At 32.5% G+C, this 19,279-nt stretch overlaps 1 long non-coding RNA gene across 1 annotated transcript; it reads left to right on the top strand.

The window, feature by feature from the left end:
• Window positions 1-12,273: 12,273 nt before the first annotated feature.
• On the top strand, window positions 12,274-12,946 carry LOC104646372 (uncharacterized). Its single transcript, XR_740474.4, has 2 exons — window positions 12,274-12,561; window positions 12,645-12,946. It is a non-coding gene; the product is annotated as an uncharacterized lncRNA (long non-coding RNA).
• Window positions 12,947-19,279: the final 6,333 nt, after the last annotated feature.

Consider the following 19,279-nt stretch of genomic DNA (forward strand, 5'->3'; position numbering starts at 1 on the left):
AGAGTAAAGTAAAAAATATTGCATCGTCAAGTAATAAAGAAAATGTCCAATCTGATTCAGTTGAACAACTACATTTTGAAAGAATTGAGGTATACAACTCTGTAAAAGAGGCATTTTGTTTAAAAATAACTCCCTCAATAACATAATCAACATAACAGTTTGAATCATCCCATTTTTCAGAATGCATTACCAAGATAGTGATGGAAGACATTCATGTATACAATTAAATATCAGTTTTAATCAATTATTATTAATCCATTTATACATACATCAATTTATATAATTTTACAAATCTAAATCATATAATAACTAAATTATACAATAATTAACACAATTCAATTCTTCTAACTATTTTATACAATTAATCACTGAAATAGCTCAATTATACAACTACAGATATAAAAGTCTATGTTTATACGGACACTAACTTATACAAACACTAACTCCACATAAACTACAACTATCAATGAATTATACATATTCAAATCGTAATTCAACTAAAACTAATTTATACAATTTTGACAAATCTAAATCACTTTATACAAACTAAATTATACAATAATTAATTTTATACAATTAGTCACTTAAATAACTCAATTATACAACTACAAATATAAAAGTTTACATTTATACGAACACTAACTTATATAGACACTAACTCCAGATAAAAAACAATTATCATTGAATTATACATATACGAATCGCAATTCAACTAAAATTAATTTATACAATTTTACAAATCAAAATCATTTTCTGAAAACTAATCTATACAATAATTAACTTTATACAATTAATCACTGAATTAACTCAATTATTCAAACAAATATCAAAGTCTAAATTTATACAAACTATAATTATACAAATAGTAACTCCACGTAGCTACAAGTATCAATGAATTATACATATTCAAATCGCGACTCAACTAAACTAATTACACAATTTTACAAATCTAAATCACTTTATACAAACTAAATTATACAATAATTAACTTTATTCAATTAATCAATGAAATAGCTCAGTTATACAACTGCAGATATACGAACACTAACTTAAACAGTCACTAACTATACATAATCTACATATATCAATGAATTATACATATTCAAATCGAAATTCAACTAAAATTAATTTGTATAATTTTACAAATCAAAATCACTTTATACCAACTAACTCACAGGAAACAATTGAAGCATACATTCAATCAAAGCTCCGATTATCAATTCCGATTTGAATTTTGAATAAACAGTTTATACAATTGAAGCAGTTTCTTTGACCTAAATATGAATCGATTCAACCAAATCTCCAGAGCATCAAACATAAAAGAGATGAAATTCATTGTATTATGTATCTTTTGTATAATAAATGATGAAATCAATTAACTTGTTCTTGAATTGTAGTCGCCAATAAGACGATCTTAGAAGAAAAATGAGTTGCAGGCGGCGATTTTGGATCGGAGGTACTCAATTCTGTTGTAGAAGAAAGTATAGCGGGTATAAAATTATAACGGGCGTGAATTGAGGGATTTTATACCCTCCAACCTTACCACCATTTACTTTTAAAAATTTGAATTCGTTTCGTATAAAACTGTTAAAAGAAAGTACCTTATACTAATCGATTATAGTTGTAGCTACTAGCTTCTGTTTGTAATTATGAAACTTTAGCTAAATTGAAGAATAACTTTAATAATAGTGACTATTTGTGAAAATTTCCTTTCTTTAAAAATGGATTAAGACTTGATGGGTTGAGATTGAATCCATTCAAATTATCTTGAACTCAACCCTTAAAATTATGGGCGGATTACCTATAGTTGAATTCATTTTTTATGCCCCTATGTCAAATATTTTCTAATTTGATTTCTTCTTTTACTTGTCATTTTTGACAAATCAAGAAGGACAATTTTCTTTTTCATGTTGTACCCCCAATTGATAAATATTGAGTTAATATCTTTGAAAATATTGTGTGTAAATATATATATGGCACCATATCATTTAACATGGGTCAAATAACAAAATCAATATAACATTCATTATTTTGTTAAGAAGTGTGTCACATCAAAATTTGACAAGTAAAAAGATACGGAAGGAGTACTAGCTGGCTACAATTGGACTCATCTCCTCCAATGTGTTGAAGTGTGTGACCAACTTATTTAAAAACTTAACCTGTATAGAGAGAACATATTTGTGTTATTTAATTATATTTTCAAAACGTCCCTCTTACGTGTGAATTTGTATAGAGTTGTCAAATGGGTGAGTTGTGATAAAATTAATACTTGTCTTTTTCCGTAATTTGAATCTCAAAATCACTTCTTAAAAATAATTTAGTCAAACAGGATTTTGTTTATCAAAAACACTTTTCAAAAAACTAGTTAAACACAATTTTTTATTTCCAAAAACACGTTTCTGAAAAGCTATTTTTTAAAGATGTGTTTATAAACTATGTTTAGTAATAATGCCAAAAAGGCTCCTAAAGTCCAAACATTATCTTTTAATTTTTTTTAAACCCCCTTACACCTTGTTTGGATGGATGTTACTTGTTGTATTGTATCATCAGTTTAACTGAACTATAGTGTTTGTTTTGATTGCTTTTGAAATTCTATTGTATTGTTTAAATTCATTACTAAGTAATAATGAAGAGACACATTTTATATAACGACCTACTTGGTGTGTTTAAATCATCACCTTGATATTTTCTTCTTATTTTGTCTTTATTTATTATTTAATAATTATATTTCAGATTTATCTTACCTTTTCGTAGTAACATTATTATGTACTAAATATTTTTTTAAAGTTTTATTATTCAAATTATGAATGTGATATTATATAACGATGAAAAACAATCAGCCTATTCAAATACAATATTCATTAAAATAATTAAATATTATAATATAATAAATACATTATGAAAAATACATAATAACTAACTAAATAATATAGTTAATAAAAATCTTGGATCGCTAGAGTGGACTTCCTTTTTTAATTATTAAGCTACTATAAGGTTAGGGTTAGACTAGTACGTTCCTAATGTATTTACTAGAGCAAAGACAAAATATAGCCGATAAATTGAATTTCTGTCTTATTCCCTTGAGTTACGTGAAGGAAAATACTCCATTGCCATAGCTTTTAGCATGAGGGTGTGTTTGGTAAGAAGGTATTTTTTTTAAAGAAAAAATGACTTCCGTTTTAAGTAAAATATTTTTTAAAACTTTACTTCCGTCTTTGTTTTTCTTTTCTTACCCTATTCTCCCCCCACCCAGGCTATTTCAATTAATCTTTTTCTATTTTTTAAAAAATATTTTAAATTTCAATTTCATTTTCATTTTTCCGCACCCCTCTCCCGCCACCTCCATCCAGATCATTCCCGTTAAAAAAAAATTATTATTAAAATATATTTCAAATTTTAAGATTTCGTTCACCTTACCTAACCCTTACCACGCCTAATCCTTACCCCCCCCCCCCCCCTAAAAAAACTGCTTTTGAAAAAAAATTCAAATTTAATTTTCTTTTAAAATTTTTACGCCACTCTCCCCTCCCCCCACACCAATTTCTTTTTTTTAAAAATATTTCAAATTTATAGTTCTTTTATTTTTTATGCCATTCCTGCCCCCACCCCCCACCCCCCCAAGGTCATTCCCGTCATTTTTTTTAAAAAAAATTGTGCTTGAAAAATATTTCAATTTTTTTTCATTTTCATGCCATCCCCTATCTCTACCCCTTCTACCCCTCACCACCCCAAGTTATTCTCGTCAATTTTTTTTTAAAAGAAAAATTGGTTTTTGAAAAATATTTTAAATTTAGAAAACATTTTTCATGAAAAATATTTTCCTTCATACCAAACACAACCTATATTAAAAAAATGATTTTTCTAATGAAACTATAGGGAAAATAAGTTGCATAAGTAATATATCATATTTATTGTATCCCTCCACCCATCTAACCATCCAATCTTCAATCTTTGACCCATCTATATCTTTTGAAACAATATCTTCTTACTTACTTATCAAATACTAAAAAATAAAGGGATAATGCACAAGTACCCTTTCAATCTATGTTCGAAATTTCAGAGACACATTTATACTATACTAAGGTCCTATTACCCCTAAACTTATTTTATTAATAATTTTCTACCCCTTTTCGGCCTACGTGACACTATCTTGTGGGTCCAACGCTGATTGACTTTAGCTAGTGCCATTACTTATAAAATAAGTTCAGAGGGTAATAGGACCTTAATATAGTATAAGTATGTCTCTGCAATTTCGAACATAGATTGACAGGATACTTGTGCATTTTTTTTCAAAAATACATTTAAAAAATCACATAGTTTTTAAGAAAACCTTATATGTAAAAAAATATTTCAATCATACTACGCAATAGAGTTTAAATCCAAAATGGATCCATATCAACAAAGAGATAGATAGATATATAACTACTACCAATATAATTATCATTATCTACGGACATATTTAGGATATATGAGGTGTAGATTTTAGGTAGGTAACTTGAATAATATATTTATAACAAAAAGTCATACAAACTACATTTGTATATGTGGGGTGCCATATCCTATCGATCTACGAAACGCCGATGATCCTAATCATATGAATATATTTATGTTTCACGCTCAATAAAAAAAATAAGATTAAAATGTAAGTTAGGTATAATTTTTTATTAATAATTATCAAATTTATGATTAAAATAACTAAACATTAATTATAATAAGTAACTTCAATTCTAACTAATGAAGAGTTGTAACGACCCGGATTGTCGTTAATTAGGAAAGACAAAAATAATTCAGGAAAAATTTGATCCTTGTCCCGCAAGAGCGGGATGATTGCCACTAGGGTTGCGACGCCATGAAAGGATAAGTTGGCGCTAGAACTGGATATGCGAGGCAAAATGGGAGTTACAATAAATCATATCTTCTCCATCTTCTTAAAATACCTAAATAAATTGTAAAATACCTTGGGAATCTTAGAAAAACTGCTCTAAGTTTTTGAATGAAGGAGAAGGAGATTTCTGGTGAGGATGGGAAAATCTTGCGAATTCTTGGCCAAATTTACTGTCACGAAGCTCGGAGAACTCGAATCGACGTTAAAAACTCTGTGAAAACTTCTGGTAGGCTAGGTTTTTATGAATCGAGTAGTTTAAATCTGTTCTCACTGTGTTATATATGTGAATCGATGGTAGGAAATTACAAAAAAAGTGTGAAGTATATGGAGATTTAACAGGGGAGCAGTATGAAAATCCATATGAAACTTATTTTCCTGCAGATTTTCATACTAATCCCTTGGAAAATCTCCTTTAATTCACAATTTTCTTGTAGTGGGACTATGTGTAGTCCTTCGTACACCGAGTGATCTATGATTCCAAACCCTAAAAAGAAGTCTTAGAAGATAAATTATGGCTCAATATGGTCGAATTAGGATTGCACGATGTGCGTGATAAATAATCCTTGGTAGGTGATGGTTGTGATTCTATGATTGTGTGATGTATGTATGTCTTGTTTCATTATGGTACTAGTATGTATATGAATATTGCAATATCGATCACACTTTTTGAAAATGAGATAGACAAATGATTATATGCCATGAAGCACTCTTGATTGATGACTTGAAAATATACTTATGTTTGTGATTGTGGTGTGTTGATGGATCAGATTGTTACGTTCGATCATAACTAACTGGATTGGATTATCACGTTTCGGCATAACTACTTGGGATCCAATTGCCACGTTTCAGTACAAAGATCGAATTACCACGTTTTGACATAACTATGGGATCGGGTACCACATTTCGGTAAGTTAACAATTTGAGTTTGGGTTTGATGAGAGGACCAACTACTCGATATAATTGCGTAGCTTGAGAAGTGTGAAATATGTTGTTGTTCTTCATGTCGATATTATTGTATATGTTCTACATATGCATGTGATGATATGATTGTGTTGACTTATATATGTTGCACTTAGTGGGTATATGTTATGAAGGTTCATATTTGATTGTCCTTGTGTTAGAGAGAAGTTGTGGGGTATAGTTGAAGGACAAAAGGTTCAACATACGAGTGATGGATATGATGATTGTTCGTGTGTTGTAATTGCGAAAGAGAAGTCGAAGTAGCGTATGTGATGAAATATGCTTAGGCGGGTTAACCTTGGGGTTCATTAATGGTTAGCCTGTTAGGCTATGATTATATTGAGATTGAGGTTAAGTAGAGAATTTGTGTTCTATGAAAGGGTAAAGGTGCGGAAACAAGTGGTCTAATTCATTATCTTATCACTTGATTTCTTATGTTATGTGGTGGGTATAGGGTTGATCGATGATGTCTACCATTACGTATGTTTGTACTGATACTACATTTGCTATGTCTTATTGAAATAGTCTAGATGTAGAATTGGTGATGTTTCATTAGGCGAAGACGAAGAAATTCTCCAGCAACTTCTATTCTTTCTTCTGCATGATGGGAGTTGCGTCTTTATTTATCTTGTCCAATTGTACTCGTAGTAGCTCTTGTATATGTTTAGACTAGATCTATGAGAGTTGTTAATTACTACAAGTTTTAACTAAAAGAGAGTCTAAAGATGTTATTTATAAAAGTCATATTTTTAAGTAATTATATTTATTTTCTCAAATTTTCCGCATGTTTAAACTTTTGGGATAAAAGGGTTCTCCTACTTAGGTGTTAGAGTGGGTGCCCACACTGCCCAATGGGTTGGATCGTGACAAGAGTAACATTGAAAGAACATTCTAAAAATAATATTGAAGATCGAACAATTAAGTTAATTTGTTAAATGAAAAATGTCTCTATAATTCAATTAATTTGAAAGGAAGGAAGCTCTTTATTTATTTTAATTTATGTAACAGAAGTGAAACTAGGAGAGTCAATTATTATTTTTTATTTAATATTAATTATATTTTATTCTAAATTTTAAAGAACAACTGCGAAAAATTATAAAAAAGAAATCAATAAGTACAACCGCAATCACAAACACAACATTATTAAATCTACAAAAAAACCTATCGATTTACTAAATTATTGTTGTGATTTTAAAAATCTTTATGTTATTTATTGTATTGTTATCTTGTATTTAAATCATTATGTCATGTATTGTAATTTTAAATTAAACTTTTCATTTTTTATTTAAATTCTGTTCATTTTTCATAGCTAAAATAAATAATAATATCAAATTATTTCTTAAAGTGACGAAAATTAAAAAAGATATATTTAAATATTACTACGAGGTAACCATAGTATATATTAAATAATTTTTTTTTATGAATGTCTTTATTTAAATAGAATTATGAATTTTAGAAATTTAATTAGCCTTGTATGAAAAATAATAGGTTAGTAACAAATAATAGAAATAGTATTAAAATAATGAAAAAATGAAATAGAAAGGTGAATAGTAATTCTTCAAACATCTCTATAAATAGAGAATAGAGAGTTTATTAGAGAGTGATTGGAGATCGAATTCTCTATTTTACTCTCTAATGTAGAGAATGAAGTGTTAAATAGAGTGGAATTGGAGATGACCTCATGGTCAATTAATGATCATAGTCATTATGACAAATTGCATTCGAGACATTGGCAATGGAACGTTGGCATTTGCACGTTAGTGCATTTGTTTCCCTAAACATTATTTCATTCTCAATGCTCTATTATCATTGTAACACGTGTAACTCTTAAGATCATTTATTTTCACTATCTATCAATGTTTTAAAAGGTGGGAATGTGAGGCGAGACGTTTTATACGGTATAGAGCGAGGGTAAGCCTCGAGATGTAATTCTCATGGATCTAAGGGTTGTAGTCTCATGTATATTCAATTTTATAATTTTATTACTGATAAAATAAGTAAAAGTAGACCTTTCAATGAAATCTGATTTTTATTTAAGATAAGAATTAATAATCAATAATGAAGAAAAAAAATATTATAATTACTCTCGGAGAAATATCATTACACCAGTAATAAAAAATATAATTTAAAGCAAATTTAAAAAATAAATTAAAAATGTTCGGGTGTACATTTTTACGTCCAAGACTTGCGTATTTTTCCTCCGGGCTTACGCCTTATGGATTTACGTCCTTAATTTACGTTCTGAAGCATTTTTGGTACGCCCCGCCCCGAGACTCGCCCTGGAACTTTCCCCAAAACCGTTTTTAAAAATATTGTTATTTACTATACCATATTCTTCTTATTCATTGTTAGGAAGACTTCTTATAGTATAATTAGTGACGGTCTTCATTTGGTTTATACACAAGAAAAATATAGAGATAAAAAAGTTAGTCAAAAAGAGAGTTCTTATTAGTTGAAGGAAAGTGTTCTTTTTGGGGAGTTTTGGATTCAACTCTTGTTAAAAGATGTTGAGTTATACATAAATACTTTACATAAAAATCATTAGGGGTACATACTTGATGATGAATATATCACCATAGAGAAAAGCGAGAGCTTTAGTCATAAATTGGTTTCTACCTCATTGCCCTAACTTTATGTTATCACAATCGCCAACTATAGAATTATTGTAGAGAATATGTGATAATACTAATGGGTGGATGGATGACCAATTTATAGAGGTTATGATTTAATCTGGTACTTCCATTAATTAACCAATGTACAGACGAGATCTATTTCTTATTAAATACTATTTATGGTATTACTTGAGTTACAAGTAAACTTTAGCCATAAATAACAAATAATATTGATAATAATTAATAATAATTCTTACATTCTCCCACTTGGTCCAATAACTATATAACATTAATATTTAATAAACATTAGTTGCGCATTCAACAGATCTCTTCTATAATGTCCATCATACATACCACAGTATAAAAAACTACTAATGCGAGTTATGGTGGTTGTACATACATTTTAAGCTACATACTTCCTTCCATATACTACTATATTAGCAATTTATCCTACTAGGTTCATAAGCATAAAAACATATAAAATTACGATCCACAATAATGTCTCATAGAGACTCATCTTGTAATTTCTCAAAACAATAATGTGTACACCATTATGAGAAACAAGATATTCATTAAAGTATATCATAAACAAATAATTGGAGCTCAGAGTGTGAAACTTCATAAATGTATCAATCATAAGTACAACCAAGACCCATTCTTTGAACATGTTCTTTAATTGTCTTTGATTGTAAGCATTTTGTTACAACATCTGCAATCATGAGATCAAATTTAATATTCTAAGTGACATTCTTTGTTTCCGAATTTCTTTCTTGACAATAAAGTACTTTGATTACATATGTTTGACACATTTAGAGTACTTATCATTATTTGAGAAGAATACTGTTGTAGCATTATCATAATAATTTTTCAGCGACTTCGTAATGGTGTCGACGATCCCAAGTACTGAAATAAAGTTTCACAGATATAATGTATGAATTGTGACTTTATAACGTGCCATAAACTTACTTTGCAGCTTTTAGTGATCAATTCCAGAGATCCTTTATTATTTTCCTAGCATTTCAACCACAAAGCTAATATACGGTGGTCTTGTGCAAGTTTAAATACATCAAACTTCCAACAATAGAAGATTAAGGAATTGAGACCATTTTCTTTCGTTCTACATTATTATTTGGGCATAACATAAGATTAAATTTGTCTTTTTTAATAGGAACTATTCGTGCTGAACAACTATTCATATTAAATCTCTCTAGAACTGTTTCAATAAAGCCTTTTTGAGACAGTTTCAATAATCCTTGTGATTTATCACATAATATTTCTATCCCTATCATATAGGATGTCTCACCCTTATCTTTCATTTCAAATAGAGAGAAGTCTTTCGCATCACACAATATGCATAAATCATTAGCAACAAGTAAAATGTCATCAACATACATGACAAAAAAATTAAACTAAATCCTACTGATCTTTTGGTATATGCACGATCAACGATAATTTTCTTAAATCCAAAAGATGTCATAGTATTATTGAACTTTATATATCATTATCGTGAGGCTTGTTTGAGTCCATATATTAACTTCTTTAGCTTACACACCATTTGATTTTTTTCTTTAATTTCGAAACCCTTTGGATGGTCCATATAACATCCTTATTTGAGGTCTACATTAAGAAAGACAATTTTCACATCTATTTGATGTAACTCTAAATCATAATGAGCTACCAAAGCCAAAACAATTCTTAATGAGTCTTTATTTGAGACCGATGAAAAGGGTCTCTTTATAATCAATGCTTCCTTTTTTAGTGTATCCTTTGGCAACAAGCCTGGCTTTATATCGTTCAATATTACCATTTGAATCCCGTTTGATCTTGAAGACCCATCTGTACTTGATCATTTTAGAACTTTATGATATCGAACGAGATCCCAGACTTTGTTGTATTCCATTAATTGTAACTCTTCATTCATGACATCAATCCATTTATCAGACTCATTATTTTCTGTGGCCCGTGAAAATTAAATCAAATCTTTATTAATTTCAATATTAAAATTTGACTCTTGCAACTAAATCACATAATGATTGATTTTCTTTATGACATTGTTTGTGGTTCATTTGCGTCAGATACTTGTGAGTTAACTCCTTGAAGTGTTTCACCCGAATGTTGTTCAATATTGTTGAAGTCTTTTTTCAACAAGAGGAACAACATTTGTGATTGGTGCGGAACTAGGTACATTCATGGACAATGAAATATTTATCATTACCTCTTTAAGTTTTACACTTTGTCGTTCAACACTCCCACCAACTACACTATTCTCAAGGAATTTTGCAAACGAACCTAGACATTTTTCTAATTTGTTACAATTTCCATAATATTCATCACCTCTATCTGACTTAATGATTTTTCACTTTCTTATTTAATTGTCTTTCAACCTCTTTAACATACACTTTGAGAGCGTCCGCAGCTTGAGATTTTTTTTCTTTTAACAAAAAGATAAATTCATAACGTGAATAATCGATAAAGGTGATAAAATATTTTTCTCCATCAAAAGATGGAACATCAAAGAGTCCGCAAATATTAGTGTGTAAAATTTTAAGTAACTGAGTGTTCATTGTGGCAGCTTTATTGATATGCTTGGTTTGCTTCCTTTAATACAATCTAAACATATATCAAGATCAATAAAATTCAGATTCGGAAGAATCTCATTCTTTACTTACCTTTTTAATCTTTCATTTGGATACATGACTCGAATGTTTATGCCATAAATAAGCAATTTCAGTTAGTGAACTATGTCTAATTATTATTAAGTTTCAATCTATATAAATCATCAATAAGAACACCAGAATCCTAAAAAAAAATAGTATTCTTATATAGATTGAAACAACCATGTCCAAACTTAAAATCAAATCCAGAAACATCAAATATCGAAAGAGAAATCAAATTCTTAGAAACTGAAGGAATATAAAGAGCCTGTAATAGATCAACATGATATCCAATCTCCAAAATCAAATGATAAATTCTATGCCTTCAATTTTAGCCTTTATGCGATTTCCCATGAACAATTTTTTTTATTATTGTTTATTTTTTTAGATTCATAGTTTGGATCGTAGTGATACCTACAACATAGTAGATACATGAGTAGTTGTACCAGAATCAAGCCACCAAGTATTATTAGGAACTTCTACTAAATTTGAGTCGAAACATACAAAAAACACTAAATGTACCTTTCTTTTTAAATCAAGCTTTACATTTCAAACAATTTTTTTGATAGTGTCCTTCCTTTTATAGAAACGACACACATCCGCCTTAAGATCCTTACGAGCATCTTGTGAAACTTTAGCAGGCGCTTTCTTTTTCTTGAAGCTGTTGGCTTTTACTTTAAGTCCTTTGGTGAAGTAATAACAAGAACAATTTGGAAAATAACATCAACAAATAAAAAAACAACCAAAAAAAGTGAACCGGAGTATTTTTGAGATGGTAGATTAGCAGTAGAACTCAAGCGGCCATTGTAGAGCTGTAAGGAATAGAAATCCAGGTGCTAAGCTGAAGTCGAGAGTCAAAAGGTAAAAAAATTGATCAAAAATTTCAAAAGATCAACAAAAATAAGTTTATTGAAATTTGAGTCAATAAATCCTTAGGACACAATACATTTTAACTTTATTTAAATGAGAAAAAGGTCAAAAATACCCCTCAGCTTTGGTTTATTGGTTAACTTTATTTCTATCGTTACAAATAAGTTATTTTTACCCCTGTCGTTAATAAATTTAACAAATATACCCCTACTTGGATGGAAAGCCCCAAATTAATAAAAATTATCGGATTTTAATTAAATTACCTCATTTTAATCCTATCCAACCCACTTAATAACATTTTCCCCCACCACCACCAAACCACCCTTTTTTCCTACTTTACATTATTGTTTAATCATATTATAAAGGGGTTGATTTTTTTCTTGATTATTAGATTCTATTAATTTGTTACTAATTATTTGTATTAATTTTAATCTACTCATCATGAGTGATGATTAAAAGTACTTTACTGTTGAGCAATTGAAGAAACATAACAAACAAGATGATTTATGGATTTCAATTCAAGGAAAATGTTACAATGTTACAGATTGTATTAATGATGCATTCATTGCTTTTCATCCAGGTTCAACTGAACTTTTTGTTTTAGAATTCGAATTAAATTATACATTAATGATCATTTCGTAATTTGAAATTTCATTGATGTAGGTAATGCTTGGAAATATCTTGACAAGGTTTTCACCGGATATCATCTAAAAGATTACGAGGTAACAGAGGTGTCTAAAAATTACCGGAAACGTTGTTCTTAAATTTCGAAAGCAGGATGTTTGTAAAAAGGGGCATGGAGTGATTTATTCGTTCTGTTTTGTGGCATTGTTAATGTCATTGAGTTTATGTGTTTTGTTGAGTAAAAATTTCTTGTTCCATATGCATGCTTTCTGATGCATTATTGGGATTAGCTTGGATGCAAATCTCTTATTTGGGACAAAATAAAAAATTCTTGGTTCATATGCTTTCTACTGGGAGAGGGTGATGGCTTTGGTGATGGTGGTGAGAAAAATAAAATTGATTTGCGTAAAAGAAATGGATTGTTATATTAAGTGGGTGGATCGGATCGAATTAAAATTGGATAATTAAGTAAAATTGGGTAATTTTAATTGATGTGGGCTTTTCATTCAAGGAGGAGTATATTTGTTAAGTTTGTTAACGTCAGAGGTAAAAATAACTTACTTTTAATGACAAGGATAAAGTCAACCAATAAGATAAAATTGAGAGATATTTTTGACTATTTTCCCTATTTAAATTTTGACTTAACACACCATCATACATGGTATTAATTTTTAAACCAAGTTCATGAAATTTGCAGAAATGGAGACCATATGTAAGTCTTGAAGGGAGTTAAAGGTACCTATATTGTTACTATGAAAAAGTTATTCAAATAATTATAAACAGTTTTAAAAGGACTGAAATTTGCAATCTTAGAAATATATCACTTGCTGTAACAAATAAGATGATTTGATGACGTAAATAATTCTTATGTTAAACAATATATATTAATCGAAAAATGATTTAAAATGTCCATGAACTATCATAAATTTTTTAAATGTAGTCTTCATTCATTCATTTTTATTATTTTTGCTTAAAATTAGTGAAAGATGAGATTTGTCTTATCAAAGTTAGATGAACTTTTTCCTTACTTGTTCTAATTTAATTATGATCGAAGGGCTTGTTAAATTAAATTTAATGGAAATTTTAAATATGACATGTGCCGTCAGTATATAGTTACTCATTTACATATACACCTGTAATCATTTAAAATTTATTAAATATAAATTTATAAAATAATTCGGGTTATATTGAATTTATAAATATATTAATCCAAATAAATATTGTGAATTGATATAATTGAGTTAAATATTTAAGTCCAATAAATATGGATTTAATTAAAGTTTAAATTAATTGATTTGGGCTACATTGGATGAACCTAATTTGTTAAACCCAATCTCATCTCATTCTAGAGCCCATCTTGGCGCCACGTGTGCAGATGATGTGGCATGCCAAGTCAAACTCCTCTATTCTAAAACTATAAATAGGGTCCTCATAATTCAGAAAAGGGAAAAAATTCTAAACAAGAAGTTAGAGAAACTCCATGGTACAAACGCCATTTAATTCTCTACAAAGCTACAAGTTTAAGAATTCAAACATTCAAGTTCAAGAACGATCAAGATCAAGACCACCGAATTCAAGAACAAGCTCAAAGCCCTTGAGTTCAAATAAAAGTCAAGATCAAGATAAATTTCAAGTTCAAGTTCATCATAGATCCAAGAATAAGCTTTAAAGCCCTTGAAATTATATTTGAAAAGGCGAATTCAGAGTAATTATAGAGATTGTAACACTCGCATTTGAAATAAAATTGATTGTTGCTATAATTTTCCGTTCTTGATTATTGTTTTCTCGACGCGAATTTTATTGTCTATGAACAATCAAGATCAAGACCACCGAATTCAAGAACAAGCTCGAAGCCCTTGAGTTCAAATAAAAGTCAAGATCAAGATAAAGTTCAAGTTCAAGTTCATCATAGATTCAAGAACAAACTTTAAAGCCCTTGAAATTATATTTGAAAAGGCTAATAGATGAATTACAGAAATTGTAACACTCGCATTTGAAATAAAATTGATTGTTGCTATAATTTTTCATTATTGATTATTATTTTCTCAACGCGAATTTTATTGTCTACAACACCATTTTCTAATTTACTCGACTCAAGATCATACCAAACTTTTTTTTTACTGTACTTTTTAAATTTATTTTTCATCAAAAAATTATCTTCCGAAAGTCCATTACGGAATAAAATAATAATATTAGAAAAATGACCTTTATAGGTTGGTGTTTTGCAAATTTCTTAGTAAAGAAAAACCGATCTGCAGAGATTTTCCGAAAATTTTTTGGCATTAGAAAAATGACTTCAAGAGATCAATCCGATAAAAATAATAATTTAAATAATCGATTTCTTTTTATCACTTTTGGTAGACATTTTATATTTTTTCAAGCAGATTAGTGTTTGATCGGGGCAAGTTAAAGTAATTTTTAATTGGGTTTCTTTTTTTCCCTGCAAATTTATCACTATGACGCCTTTTATGAAACATAAAAAATATCAATAGGGATAAGTGCAAGCAAGGGGGCTAGACCTTAACTTACTAATCCTAATGAAGTATCTAACGTCTACTACCTAATAATCATGAAGAAAATTAAAACTAAATAAAACTAAGTGTTTTCTGAACATCACAGAGTTTTGTAATACACTCCAAAATGATATTACAAACGACGATGCTTAAATAATGTAAAAATATGCCAATCAAGAAGAAAGTTAAGTTATCAGCTTCAAACTTTCTATTACGAACACATGAACTAAAAAAGATTGATTGTCCATCAAAAGTAACTTAAAGTATTTTTCTCTTGTCATTTTTCTTCAGACCTATCCAACAACATTTGATCATTCATATTTTCTTAATGGATTTATTGGATCTTGTTGAACCTATTTATACTGTTAAATGATTCTGCTTTGCCTATCGCATCGATAGGTGCCTTGAAACAAACTCTTCAGCCAATTTACCGTCTCAACTATGTTTTCTTCCATGTGTCTTCTTTTTGCTTTTGTTGCTTCCACTTCTTTGTTGCCTAGGTGATATATCTCCTTCCCTAGCCACTCTATCAAAGCACATCCAAGATATCTTCCTCATCTTCGTCAAGAGAATCCTCATCTTCATCAAAATAATCCTTGCCCAAATCAATTGTATTTGACATTAAGACCCTTGACTCATTCTTCTTTGCAATCACACATTTAGGCATAAATACGGGAGATTCAACACTTAAGTTTCAGTGGGTACATAATGCACAGTCATGGTGCCGGCTTGAACTTCATCGTGAACAAAGAGATAATCGGTATCAACATGCTTCATTCTGGTGTGTAGGACGGAATTCTTGGCCACACAGATGGTTGATTTGTTGTCACAATAGAGAACAGGAATAGTGTGAGTGGCGCGGAGTTCGCGAAGAATATATGTGACCCACATGGTCTCAGCAGTGAGAAGAGCAAGGGCGCGGTATTCAACTTCAGTCGAGGACCGAGAGACTTTGGGTTATTTTTTTGTACACCAGGAGATCAGGTTCGGCCCCAAAAAACGAGAAACCCCGATGTAGATTTTCTGTCATTTTTATCATTCGCCCAATCTAAATCTGAGAACCCCCGAAGCTCCAAGTCCCCGGGTCGAATGAGTAAACCACGACCAAGAGTGCCAAAAATGTACCTGAGAATGCGTTTTAGACAATGGTAATCATGTTCACTTGGTTGATGCATGCGCTGAGCAACTTGGTTGACAACAAACTGGATGTCAGGACGGGTAATGGCCAGATACTGTAGAGCCCCAATGAGGCTGCGGAAGTGGGTGATATCGGCAAAGGGGGTGTCGGCTCCATTCGTAGACGAAGAGACTGCCATCGGTGTTGGTTGACTGGTGCATTTTTCCAGTCCAACTTTCTGCAACAGATCTCGAGCATATTTTGACTGATGAAGAAACAAGCCGCTGCCTGTCCGAGAAACCTCCATTCCCAGAAAATAATGTAACGGGCCAAGGTCCTTTATTTTGAAGGTAGTATGCATAGCTTGAGTGACATCCTGAATGAGAGCTGCAGTAGAGCCTGTAATAATGATATCACCTACATAGACAAGAAGAATGACTGTACTGTGTGCTGAATGTCGAGTAAACAGACTCGTGTCGTGTACGCAACACGTGAAGCCGAGTCCTTGGAGGAACGTTTGCAGACGTGTGTACCAAGCACGGGGGGCTTGATTGAGCCCATACAGAGACTTCTGGAGTTTGCAAACATGTTGAGGGAAGCGGGGATCAACATAGCCCGGTGATTGCGTCATGTAGATAGTTTCATCAAGCATGCCATGAAGAATAACATTGGAAACATCCAACTGATGGATGAGCCAATTGTTGCGCACGGCGAGTGACAGTACCAGGCGAATGGTTTCCTGCCGAATAACAGGACTGAATGTCTCGGAATAATCAAGCCCATACTCCTGATTGTAGCCTTTAGCAACCAAACGAGCCTTGTACTTGGAAATACTGCCATCTGTATTGTGTTTAATTTTGTACACCTATTTACAGCCCACTGGGTGCCGCCCATGGGGCTTAGGTACAAGAACCCAAGTTTTCTGATCAGTCAAAGCCTTAAACTCGTCATCCATAGCATGACGCCAATAAGCATTTTTTGAGGCAACAGAGTAGGTTGTTGGTTCACTATCGGGAAGGGGTGTATTTGGTAGTATGGTAGCCTGAAAGGTTTTGGGTTTAAAAATAACAGCTTTGCCACGGGTTAACATGGGATGAGTATTGGGGGGTGGCACGGGCGGTGGTGATTCGAGGGTGGCCGGGAAGGACCCAAAACGGATCGGGCTGGAGATGTTGTGGGTATGGGGTGGTTCGAGTTGATTGTGAGTGTGGGTGGTGGTTGCGGGTGTATTGTGGGTGACGATCGAAGGGGTGATGAGGGGTGGTTGGGTAGTGGGTGGAGGTGTGGGGGAAGGTGGTGAGGGACCCTGTGAGTATGTTTGAAAAAGGGGAAGGACGCCAATGAATGATGTATTTGTAGAGGAGGAAATAGACTCGTAGGGAAACTCATTTTCGACAAATTTGACATGATGAGATATGTAGACTTTATGAGTTTGTGGGTCAAGACAGCGATAATCCTTGGAGGTAGGATGATAGCCCAAAAAAATACAAGGACGGGATCGGGGTTGTAATTTGTGAGTAATATGAGGGCGTAGCCAAGGGTAGGCAAGACACCCAAAGACGCGGAGGTTGGTATAATTGGGAAGTTCTTGGTAAAGGAGTTGATAGGGTGATTTGTTGGAGAGGGTGTGGCTAGGCATTCTGTTAATGAGGTAGTTTGCGGTGGCTGGAGCTTCTACCCAAAAGGAGACAGGAAGATGAGATTGATGTAGAAGAGTAACCACCGTTTCAATGAGATGGCGATGCTTACGCTCAGCCACCCCATTCTGTTCGGGAGTGTATGGACAGGAGGTTTGATGTATAATTCCCACGGATTGCAGAAACTGGCCAAAGATGTTATTTACATATTCCTTTCCATTGTCACTTCGAAAAAGTTTAACATGAGAATTGAATTGTGTTTTGACCATTTTTTCAAAAGTGACAAAGGTGGTGTATGCCTGTGATTTGTGTTTTAGTCAGTACAACCAAGTGTATTTTGTAAAATCATCCACAAAACAAATATTATAGCGAAAACCAGCAAATGAAGGAACAACAGTAGGACCCCATAGGTCAGAATGAATAAGTTGAAAAGGTGCAGTTGTACGCTTCTCAGATAAAGTAAAAGGTAATTTATGAGATTTAGCAATTGAACAGGAGTCACAATTGTTTACATGAATGGAAGAAAAACCTAATTGAGACATTAAAGAATTTATTATTTGAGTAGACGGGTGACCCAGACGACTGTGCCACAACAGACTGTGGCCATCAGCCGAAAGAGCCACCGGAGCCACAGGAACGCTTTCTGAAACTGGGTGGGCAGACGAACTTGTGCCAGGAAGAACGTACAGACCATGCTTACAGGGCCCCTGAAAAATCACCCTCTTGGTAGTATTGTCTAGGATCTGAAAATCATTAGAGGTGAACAAGAGTGAGCAATTATTGTCTTTTGTGAATTGGTGAACTGAAAGGAGATTGGTTTTAATAAAAGAAACGTGGGTAAGGTTACCTAGGTGAAAGATAGCGGTGGGGGTGTTAATGGTACCCGTGCCAGTGTGAGAAATAGTAAGGGACTCACCGTTTCCAACAGTAATACCATTGGAGCCATGATATGGATTTGGAGCGTTAAGCTTGGATAGATAAGAAGTAACGTGCATGTTGGCCCCAGTATCCAACAGCCATTCAGAGGAGGGGCCGACTTGAGATGCATAATTGGCACGGTTATCACTATTTCGGCTCTCCTCATACCGAAACCAGCAACGAACAGCGGTGTGTCCTGTTTTCTGACAGATTTGACAAGTTGGACGATCCCGCTCGTAAGTGCCCTGCCCGCCGCTGGAAGATGACTGTCCCCCGCTGCTGAAGGAGTGCAGGCTATTGTTGCTGTCGTGCTGCTGACCGTCGTACGGCGGACGACTGCCCTACCGACCGCCGCGCCCGCGGCCTCCGCTGTTTCTGCCGTAGCCGTCGCGACTCCCCTGCCGGCCGCCACCACGACTTCCCTGCTGGCCGCCACCACGCCCACCGCGATAGTTCTGGCTTGCGGTGAGGGCGGTGGCCGACTCCATA

Source organism: Solanum lycopersicum, chromosome 3 (genome assembly GCF_036512215.1).
Source record: "Solanum lycopersicum chromosome 3, SLM_r2.1".
Lineage (NCBI taxonomy): Eukaryota > Viridiplantae > Streptophyta > Magnoliopsida > Solanales > Solanaceae > Solanum > Solanum lycopersicum.